The sequence below is a fragment of the Etheostoma cragini genome, chromosome 3 (assembly GCF_013103735.1).
Source record: "Etheostoma cragini isolate CJK2018 chromosome 3, CSU_Ecrag_1.0, whole genome shotgun sequence".
Classification (NCBI taxonomy): Eukaryota; Metazoa; Chordata; class Actinopteri; order Perciformes; family Percidae; genus Etheostoma; species Etheostoma cragini.
Genome location: NC_048409.1, coordinates 25,568,400 through 25,579,115, shown reverse-complemented (window position 1 = coordinate 25,579,115; position 10,716 = coordinate 25,568,400). Strand labels below are relative to the sequence as shown.

At 40.4% G+C, this 10,716-nt stretch overlaps 1 long non-coding RNA gene across 2 annotated transcripts in view; it reads left to right on the top strand.

Annotated features, from left to right (window-relative positions):
* Window positions 1-10,716, top strand: part of LOC117942474 — a 50,530-nt gene that overhangs the window by 10,840 nt on the left and 28,974 nt on the right. The window contains exon 1 of one of the 2 annotated variants that reach the window (XR_004656131.1): window positions 5,171-6,312. The exons of the other annotated variant lie outside the window; for it this stretch is intronic. This is a non-coding gene — a long non-coding RNA (uncharacterized LOC117942474). Of the gene's footprint in view, window positions 1-5,170; window positions 6,313-10,716 lie in introns of those variants that run through there. 2 annotated transcript variants of the gene reach the window in all.

The following is a 10,716-nucleotide window of genomic DNA, read 5'->3' as shown; positions in this document are numbered from 1 at the left end:
TTTGGAAAAAGGCTGCAATGAAACAAAGAGTGAAAAATTTAAAGGGGTCTGAATACTTTCCGTACCCACTGTATTTCTTTGTTTTTTTTTTCATTTTTTTTTTTTTTCACGTTTTCAGAAGTTTAACTGCTTTCTATGAACAAACTTTATAGATGCCTAACAAAATGTTCTGTATTTTAACTTTAGCTACACACATACTTTCAGGTTTTTATATACTTGACAAAGTCAGAGTAACGAGCAGCCAGAACCTTTTCTGTTATTTTACAGATGTATCTTTTAAAGTGCAGTGTTAGCCAACCGGCTAATTTTCAAGATAGACTATGAATGGACTCCATTTTGTGAGTGCAACAGTTAAAGCATAGAAAGAAATGAATTTGTAGAAAAGAAGTCAACCCTTTGTCATCCTCTCTCAAAAGCATTTATTTGTGTCCTTGGGGCCTACAAGCATGAGCTGGATTTGTCACCTTTCTAAAAGATGTTAACGTAACACATTCGCTCAATAAAACACCTTGGGTTTCTGAAAAGTAGAGTGGTGAAGGGAGGAGGATTTTAAATGGAATGAATAAGGGTGCACAGGTAATCGAAGTTGTCCAATGATAACAAAATGTCACTACTTTTTTATTAGCAGCGAATGTTTCTAGCCCTAACTGAGGCGTACACATTTCACAAGCAGTTACTCTACTTAACCATGCCACATTTCCCCTTTAAGTGTCCTGTTTCAGGAAAGACAAAGAAATGAGAGGTGCTATTTTTCAAACGGCTTTCAACATCCACCCTCGGCGGTAATTTTGGGAAATAGGAGACGGCTATTTCCAGCCAAACCAATGTTGTTGAGGGCCTCAGAGAGAGCAGCTACATGCCTTCAAACTGAAAAAAAAAGACACAAGACCAAAGTGTCTTGGAAGATGTATAGGGGCCTTGCATCATAATTGAATCTTATTTATTTATTTCCTAGTAAAGGGAGTTATGATCTGGGTAAAATCCATCAAGCCTCCTAAAGTATGTGTGTGACACACACGGCGGGTGCGTCGGGTTCAAAGAAAAATCCTGTTTATCGTAGGAGCCTATGTTCTCTAGCGGAGCAGCCTGCGCAACCGGCCATTCTAACATATTTACACTTAAACATTGCAGGAGGAGTATGGAAGCAATTACAAGGCGGTCACATTTGGCTCTGGGTGGAAAGAAAAGTAAACCAGCAGCATTGTTAAATATGGTTAAACTACACTGAATCCCAAAAGCGGTGTGGGTGTGCAAGCTGGGGAGGCCCAAGGCTAGATCCCATGAGGTCCCAAGGGCTACCCTGCCACCTGCATGTGGTTTGATCTACGTTGTATATTTGTTTTTGAAAAACCACAGTTTTGGGATATTTTATAGTTTTTATAAATAAAAAAACATCCTGGGGTGCATGGGCTCCCCTGGTTAAGTGTGCTTCCCATGTACAGAGGCTCAGTCTTTGCTGCAGCGGTTGCTAGTTCTATTCCAACCTGTGGCCCTTTGCTGCATTTCGATGTTCCTCTCTCATCCCATGCTGAAATGTTATCTAAAAAATAAAATAAAAGCGTCCTGAAAATGATTAATGGCCATTACTTGGCCAATTTGGAGCAGTCCAATAAGCTTTAAACAACACATGTACTATTTTAACTTTTTTTTTTACGATTATTGTTTGGGCATTTTAGGCCTAACAGGACACATAAAAGGGGAAAGAGAGGGGGGAAAGACATGCAGCAAAAGACCACAGGCTGAAATCAATGCATCGAGAATTATACCTCTTTATATGGGCGCCTGCTCTACCAACTGAGCTATCCGGGCGTCCATTTATTTATTAACCCTCATGTTGTCTTCCCCGTCGACCATGATGCAACTTTAAGTTTTTCTGTCAAGTTTTATATTAATATTTTTCTGTGCCGTTTTGACGTTTTTTTAAAGCTTTTCCTACTTTTCCTGACGTTTTTGAATATTATCCTGGCGTACTTGTCACTTTTTGTCTTTTTTGTTTTACCTTTTTTGCTACGTTTTTCAATGTTCTATTATACATTTTTCTTTACATGCTGTAAAATTGAATAAAACACCCACATTCAAAGAAAGTAGTGAACTGATCATTTATTTATTGTGAAGTGCGTTGTTGTGAACCATCTACGTTATTATGTTTTACAATTTGGTTGAAAGAACCCCAAATTTCTGATATAGAAACTTCTTTAAGTTTGGGTCCGATTTGACCCGAGGACGACAGGAGGGTATATTTAACCTTTATTTTAGCAGGTATGCCGACTGAGAACAACTTTTTATTTGAAACACTCCCCTGGGTAAGACAGGGCATAAACATGCGAGACATACAGTTACGAACATTGGAAATCTTGCCAAATATAAACATACCCAATACTGCATATAACCACAGAACAAACTTGTCACACTGACCATGTTAGTAAACAATGGTAAATGGAGTACATTTACATTGCACTTTTCTAGTCTTAGCTGCCACTCAACGGGCTTTATACCACAAGCCAGCATTCACACACACACTCATTCACTGATGGCAGAGGCTGCAGGGGAGATAACCATTCACACTCACACTCAACCACACACACATGGCTGTGTCTGAGCAATTTGGGGGTTCGGTAGCTTCGACGTGTAGAGTGCAAGGGCCAGGGATCAAACCACCGACCCTTTAATTAATGGACGGCCTTTTACCTCCTGAGTACAAGTAAAGTTGCAGGCTGTAAAAGAAACAAATAAGCTAAAAGACGGTAAAGCTGCAGACTGGGTGATAAATATTGGTGGGTTCTTCACTACGAATGAGGAGAATGGTTAAGCTAGTTAGCTATTTTACTTTCTTCTAAATGTTAATTTTGTTATGTATAAGCTCCTAGGTTTTGTTTATATACTTGACCCGAGGAAAAAAATGGATTTTTAAAAATTCCTTCTTCGTTTGTATATCTGTATTCTGACTAAAAATAAATGTATAAAATAAAGTTAAGCTAGTTAGCAACTAGTGTTAGCCTCCTCAACCCTAGTAAAAATACACAAACCCCTCCTCTAACCTTATCCTTTTAACACTAACGTATACCTCTAAGTCAAAAATCTAAACTCAAATCAACTTTAAATCACACCAAAAGTCTTGATTATTACATTACCACACCAAGTCGTCAGGGTCCAACTTAAACTGTCTAATGCTAACCCTGAATATAGAGTATACAAAAGTATGGCAACAACAACAATATAATGGAGGTTAGGTACTTACTGTATGTGGTGTTTGATTTGAATTTACTTCATTTGAAGGGCTTCCCAAATGCAACTCTTCCATTGAAGGCCCTAATCCCTGCTCGGCTCTGTAGGAAATACATTATTTTCACCTGAGGTGAGGTGAGCTGTGTGATGTTTATTAAGTGTTGGTGCTGAGTGAAAGTTTACTGATTAATGTGGCGGCCCTGAGGAGCAGTGTGACATGGGCTGATGAAAAGAGATTTATTTATTCTTTTTTTTCCCTGGCTGTTTCTCCTTGAATGCTGGCATGGGGCCAAGCATCACAGGTAGTGTTTATTTTGTGTGAGAGGTGCATGCAAGCTGAAATTAATGTTCGCTGCCTTTGTCCTCTGCCACTGCTCCATGCCTTCATCCTCCACTCCATTCGTCAGCAGGACTTTGAAAGGTCTGAAAGCTCAAGAAGGCTGCTTTCCATTTGGGATATTTTGTCAAAAGAAAATCTTACATTTTTAATTGTAAGATTTTGCATTTTGATATCAGGAGGTTTGAACTGCACAGCATAAAAATTTGTGCAAGTCAATAATATCTTTAATTTAATTTTTTTTTTTTTAAACATACACTTTTTTATGTGAATCCAAGAATTCCAAGAAGAACCGGTTACGTCAGATAACAGCATCTTGAAATTCTGATGCTGCTTTATAGCAACCGGCCAAGCAGCGAAAGGCTGGGCTAGGAAGTTCATTTGTCTGTCTTTCACATTTTCATTATTTCTAACCAGAAGTCATAGTACATGTCATCATATTTTTGGTTTTGGAAGTAAACTTTTTTTTTAAGACTTGTATTTTCATCTCTTTATTGTCATAGTGATTGGATGCAGTTAACCTGCTACTTCTGATAGTGAGGTTGTTCATGCATGTATGCACACACAAAAAGTGACTGAAGTCCGGCTCATTAAAAACCAGTATCCATCATTATATTATACAATTACACAAAATAAAGTCTAACTCTGTTCCAAAGAAAGAAGTGGAAGTGTGAGGTTTGTTTCATAATACACACAAGTCTTGAAGCAGTTATCCATTCTGTGTTTTATTTTGTGTATTATTCATCATACTTCTATCGTGTAGTTGCTGAACTGTTTCATGTGTAAGCCTGCCTAGCCGGGCAGATGATTGACATCTGTTTATAAATGTTGGATAAATGTGAGAGACCAGCGCAGCAACAGGAAGTGCAATGAGTTGAAGATAGGCGAACAAGAGTGCAGTAAATTAAAATAGAGCTAGAGAGTGGGAATAAGAAGACTACTTTATTTCATGCTGCTTCTCACCACAAACTGTCACCCCTGTGTGACAGGTAATTATTTTGGCGGCCAGCAGCCCTCCCCAAAGCCTCCCTGCCAACCTGGTATCTGCACTTCTCTCAGGGGGCCATCTGTGCTCAGCTACCCCAGATAAGTGAAAGAAATGTGGGGCAGCCTTGCTGTGATGTGAGTGGCTTGCCTGGAGCGTAGGTCTTGGAGGTTGGAGCTGCACCTGGACTTTGTACATAATTGTAGAATGGAGGAAGAGGTTCTTGGAGTGTGTGTGTGTGTGTGTGTGTGTGTGTGTGTGTGTGTGTGTGTGTGTGTGTGTGTGGTCGACAGACATCAGCACCAGCTTTGACATGCAGATTTGTGTTGCAGAAAAATTTCACAAAGATGATGTATTTCCACCACATAGGCATTACCTAACAATAGCATGAGTTGGTCAGACCTTCATATTAGAGGGATTGCTACCACTTATGTTAAGGCAAGTAACTTTTGGGTGTAATATTAAGAGCTAAATCTCCAAAGTAAATGATTTTGTCATGTTGAGGGATTTCTGAATTTTAGATTTCACTAATGTAAAAATCTGTGTGATACTCTGGCAATTGGGGCCTAATAACTGTCTACAATGTTTTATTCAGGGCTTAAGTGTGAATTCAATGAAGTAGGCGCACATTGGTATTTGGGATGTTATGTTGTATGCATTTGGCATGTTAACCAATCACAAATGATTGTAAATGCTGGCTTAGATCATAGATCGCATTTTAATGGAGCAAATTTGATTATGAAGAAGAAGAAGAGACTTTTGCCAGCTACATTAGTTCCACTCGTTTGGTAAAAATGAAAGGACATTTAATGTAAAAGTTATAATGCAGAAACCTCTATTTATTTGACAATCTGGGAACATGACAGCTAAGCTAAAATATAAAGGTTAGGTTTTCAAGATTGACAATACACGCAGGGTGGATAAAGACATGCTTCAACACATGCAGATGGCCTCTGTGTTTTTGTTTTATAGTTTGCTTGTTTGGCACAGCGAGCAGGTCAACACTGCATGAAATCAGCACTCTATGGCACTTGAGTGGTTTCTCATGCTAATTATTGCAGTGCTTTAGTCACCTTGCTAAAAGACAGCAGTGTGCCTGTTTTTGATGAAAAGCGTAGAGCTGGGCTGAATTTTAATGGTCCAAATGCAAGAATCAGGCTTTGAAACACATGTGGCTTGCTTTCCGCAACACAAAATATAATGAAGGTGTGAATCTGTAAGTAATTGAAAGCAATTAATTTGCAAGATAGTTAGAGTTAAATGTTTTGACACGCGTAGCCTATTGTCTATAAGAGACAGTCATCCTTTCCATATTTAGGACAAAAGGTGAAATATATCTTTTGTAGATTTGTATGAAGTTCTGTTTGTGCCAAAAGGTGTTACAGTTTTTTTTTTCTTAGCATACTGACTTTGCATCTGTCTGAAGTCCTCACTACTGTTTAATGCATGTTCTTTCAGTTGGCATAAAGTTATGTATGAATGCAAATGATTTAACTGAACTGATGTGCAAAGTCAAACAACAGAGGCAATCGACAAAGTCAAACGAGAAAAACACCACACAATCAAACACAAGACGTGCCCAAAGTCAAGGAAAAGAACAGCAAGAAGAAAATGTGTAAACAAAGATGAAACGTGACAGTGATGTACGCACATTTCTCGTATTCCAAACCTGGGTAACAGCCTTTTCTCCCTGTTAAGGTCAGGAAGAAGGTACCAGATACACCAGCCCAGCACAGAGAGGCTCAGAAGGAGCTTCTACCCTCAGGTCAGTAGGATCCTACATGAGGACACTGCCTAAAGCGGGATTTATGCTTCTGCTGAGGCTCCATGTGAAGCTTTCAGTAGCCTATGAAAGTGGCCTGAAGTTTATACTTTTTCGTCGGTGTGTGCATCAATCTCTTTAAGAGAAAAGCAGGGACGGCATGTGTGTGTGTGCATGAAGACTGTGGTAGAGCGAGAATGAAAGTGACTTGATAAACTTTGGAGCGAGTATCGACTCCAAAAAACAAAGTGTTTCCCCTGTGCTTTCTGACCACGGCTGGAAATCTGTAGCAGGAAAAGTTAACCCTCTCCTTGATTTCATGTTGTTTATGGAGAAGGAGAGCCAGGAAATGTGTGTGATCAGTGTCCACGCTGTCTCAAATTGCAGCTACTCTCCTCTGTGTCTTTACTGTTGTACAACCTGGTGTTAAATCCTTTCCAGTGAAATACAGTCACACTATACACTGTTTAACATTTGTGTTTAAGCCAGATAACATTACCTGCTGAATGTAAGCTTGCTTCACGCCCTAGCCAACCCGTTGTAATCTCACATTTAAATCTTTTTTTAACTGATTCACGCATTGTTACATCACTCCTTCCTACCCCTACAGCTAACAGCGGAACTACTCTTTCAGAAGATATTTACATTAAGATACTCAATGTACATCAATGTACATCAATGGACGATTATGGATGATCACCAGGCAGCATAGCATGGTCTGGTTAGAATCAGGAAAAAGCAGGAGTTGAGGTGTCAGTAGGTGACATTTGAAAGTAAGCGCCATTTATTTACCGGTCCACCACCTGCAACGCAGCATACTGAGAAAGCACAGATATTAGGGTGAACAGCACCACTCTTTGTTAGGGAGGGAAACAGTACACATTCAACCCTAAAATATTCCAATGGTATAAAAGAGGATGTGGCCTGAATGAGTGGGCATGGTTAAAGTATAGGGAACGCTCACTATCAAATGTAGACCACACATAAATTTCATGTAAATCGAATGATGTTTGTCGTATAAGGCGGATTTCCTGTTGCCAGTTGGTGGCGCTTTCTCCAAAAGTAAATATTGGTCTGTATCTGTCCTTAGGCCTGGACTCTTGTTGATTGTGGGAAATTTCAAGCAGGTATTACAATGTACACTGTAGTTACAGCCACTTTCTCATTCATCGCTAAACACTCAAAATGGCCGCCAGGTCAAGTTACACCCACTTCCTGTTTCCATGGTGAAATGCACAAAATAGCCGCCCAGCCACAGCCATGCCCTATGACGAAAAGTTTTTCTTTTAATACGTTTTCATATTTAACTTCTTAAGATGGCACAGACCAAATTTGAAGTTGATTGGATAAAATCTCTAGGAGGGGTTTGTTAAAGTACGACATGTGAAAAAGGCCAAAATCACACTAATTTTGAAGTTCAGAATTCAAAACCCATACTACCTATTGGTTTAGAGTATGGAGCCAATGGAGTTTTATGTACGTCTTGACATGCTACATATGTGTACCAAATTTCATGTGTCTACAATAAATATAATGCAGGGGCTCAATTCTTTAAAAGATTTGTAGGGGGCGCTACTGAGCCATTTTTCTGGGCCATTACCGAAACCGTTAAAATACTTTAATGTTCTCCAGACTTGATGCGCTACCAAATTTTGTGAGTTTTTGAATATTTTAAGCCCCTCCAAAAGGCAATTCATTTGCCGGGAAAAAGAAAGAAGGAGAGAAAGAAGGAATAATAATAATTTCTTCAGTTTAAATAGGGCCTTGGGCGCTTTCGGCGCTGAGGCCCTAATTAGGACTCACACCTAAGATCAAACATCAGTCCTGACATACAGCAATCCAGACAAATTGTCTGGAAGGGTTTACCAAGCCAGTGAGGGGCGTGACTACACTAGTACAATTCTTACAGAACTCGTGATAACAGCCACACATTCCCAGAAAAACCTTTGTTTCTGGCACAGGGAAGTCCAGAATATGTGTCAGGGTCATAACAAAGGTGCATGATGAAAATCTAATATCCTGAAAGGACACTGATGCAGAACTCGATAAAGAAAGAGTTGGTTGTTAACCTCCAGTGTCTACAAAATATGATACTTAGAGCCTCAGATGCAAACAGACTTGCTATCAAACGTCCGTCAGTCATTCAGTCAGTCAGTCAGTCAGTCAGCCAGCCAGCTAGCTAGCTAGCTAGCTGGCTATCAAGTTCATCCAACCAGTCAGTCAGTGTTTCATCTGTTCTGTCAGTAAGTTCATGATTCAGCCAAGCAAGCAGCCAGTCAGTCTGGCAGAGAGCAGCAAAGGAACACATAAATAAAACATACTGTAGTGAAGGCTTTAGAAGAAGTATCGAGCTCTCTCTTGGCACCAGACATCTCATTTTCTCTCTCTCTCTCTCTCTCTCTCTCTCTCTCTCTTTCTCTCAATTTTTCTTTTTTAAGACAACCTACTCTCACTGCATTACTTCATCTTTGTTCCCCCTTTCTCTCTGTCTTCTTAGTCGGTTAGCCTGCATCTTATGTGCAGTGTCTTGGGCAGGTTAAAATCAGATAGTATAGTATACATTCTGTTGAATTTTCATAATTTTGCCACCAATCTCAGAGCCTTCATTCCAGATCACATATTGGAAACAGCCATTTTCCATTTGAAGTTCTTTGGGTTCATTGCGTCACGTTACTCCATTTTCTCCTCGGCTGCCATCTCTATTTATTTTACCGCCTTCAGTAGAAAACGTCCTCTCTTGTCCGTGTGCCTGTTTCACACACACTTCCTCTCGGCTTCCTCTCTCTGCTGAGCCGTTAAAAAAACACTAACTGTGCCCCTCTATATGTGCCCCAGCAGAAAGTGCAGTATACTGTGGCGACTATAGCGACGTATGAGTTATAGCCCTGCAAGAGAGCCTGGAGCTGGAACACACTCAAAGGAAGGGAAGGGGGGTGGGGGCTGTCTTCCGTTAGTGGTGTACAAGAGGAGGTAACACTGTGTTATGTGTGTGTGTGTGAGTATGTGTTCGGTAGGTACAGGGTGTAACATTACCCTGTTAACCCAGTGTGTCTGTCATCTAGTTTCCCATGCTCAGTAAGACAGTGCTGATTGATTTTAGAAAGTTAATGAACAGGTGAAAACATGTGTTGACATGCCTCAAGTCTTTGAGAGGCGACATGCAAGTCAAAAAGCAAGTTTGTCTGGTCCATTAATGGACAGTGTAAAAATGGACATTAGAGCCATAAACAACAGAATTCTCACGTGTTCCTCAGGTCCAGGTAATCTAATTGTGGTTGGTCCATAGATGAAGATTTTGACTAACCGATTAAAGTACCTTCATGATGGTGGAGGCGAGTGCTACTGGGCGGTAGTTCTTTAGGCAGGGGGCTTTAGTCTTTTTTTGGGGACAGGGACAATGGTGATCTTCTTAAAACACCAACATACCACCAGTAGGTTGGCACACACCTTGAGAGCTCAGCAGGGGATGTCATCAGCTCCAGGTGCCTTTTGCGTTCACACATTAAACTTGGATATTACTAGTAGACATCGGTCCTAGGCCTATGGTACTTCCTCAGAAGGGGAGTTTTTCTCAAAGCATGTATAGAACGTTCTTGTTAAATTTTTTCATCTAAATCACAGACTTCCCCCTTTAACCCAGTGCTTCTGATTTAGGAAGGTCCCTATAGTAGTCCTCAGTACAATGTCATTGATGCATTTGCAGATAACTGGGTGGTGGGATGTACGCCTGTGTGAAAACGACCAAGGTAAACTCCCTTAGGAGATAATAAGGGCGGCATCGGATAATGAGGGACTCTAAGTTAGGAGAACAGCCCGCAGGAATGATCTCAACATTACCCCGTGTGTCCTCCGTATTCCAGGTCTATTGCCTATTGTTAGTTGGTCTTGGTAAAAAGTGCTGAAAAGTGCCGTCCACTAATGATCTAACAGCAAACCAATATTCACTTTACCTTCAGCTCTGTTTTGGTCTTCACCATCTCCTGAGTAAAATATTATGTCTTTAGATGTTCAACTTTTTTTCTTTTGCTAACATTAGCTGTGTGTATCGACATGGTGGTAATGAACAGGTTGCGTATGGTGGGTTATCTTGGCAGCTAAAGACAATGGGCTAGAGGAGGCATGCAATATGTCTGGGTGACATCTTTTTGTAGGTTTATTACTACAAGATAACCATTGCAGAGTAATCTAATTCATTGTTAATGTTAAAGAATATTGATTAGTGACAAGTAAAGTGGTTAGTGATTGTCACATTTTCTGACAAGATCTAAAATATTGGAACTGGAAAAGTTAACTAACGCCTACAAAAAAAGAGCTAGCCTTGTGACATTTTGACGCTAACATTGCACACACAACTCACTATCTCACACTCCCCCCCCCCCCCCCCCCCCCCCCCCCCCCCCCCCCCCC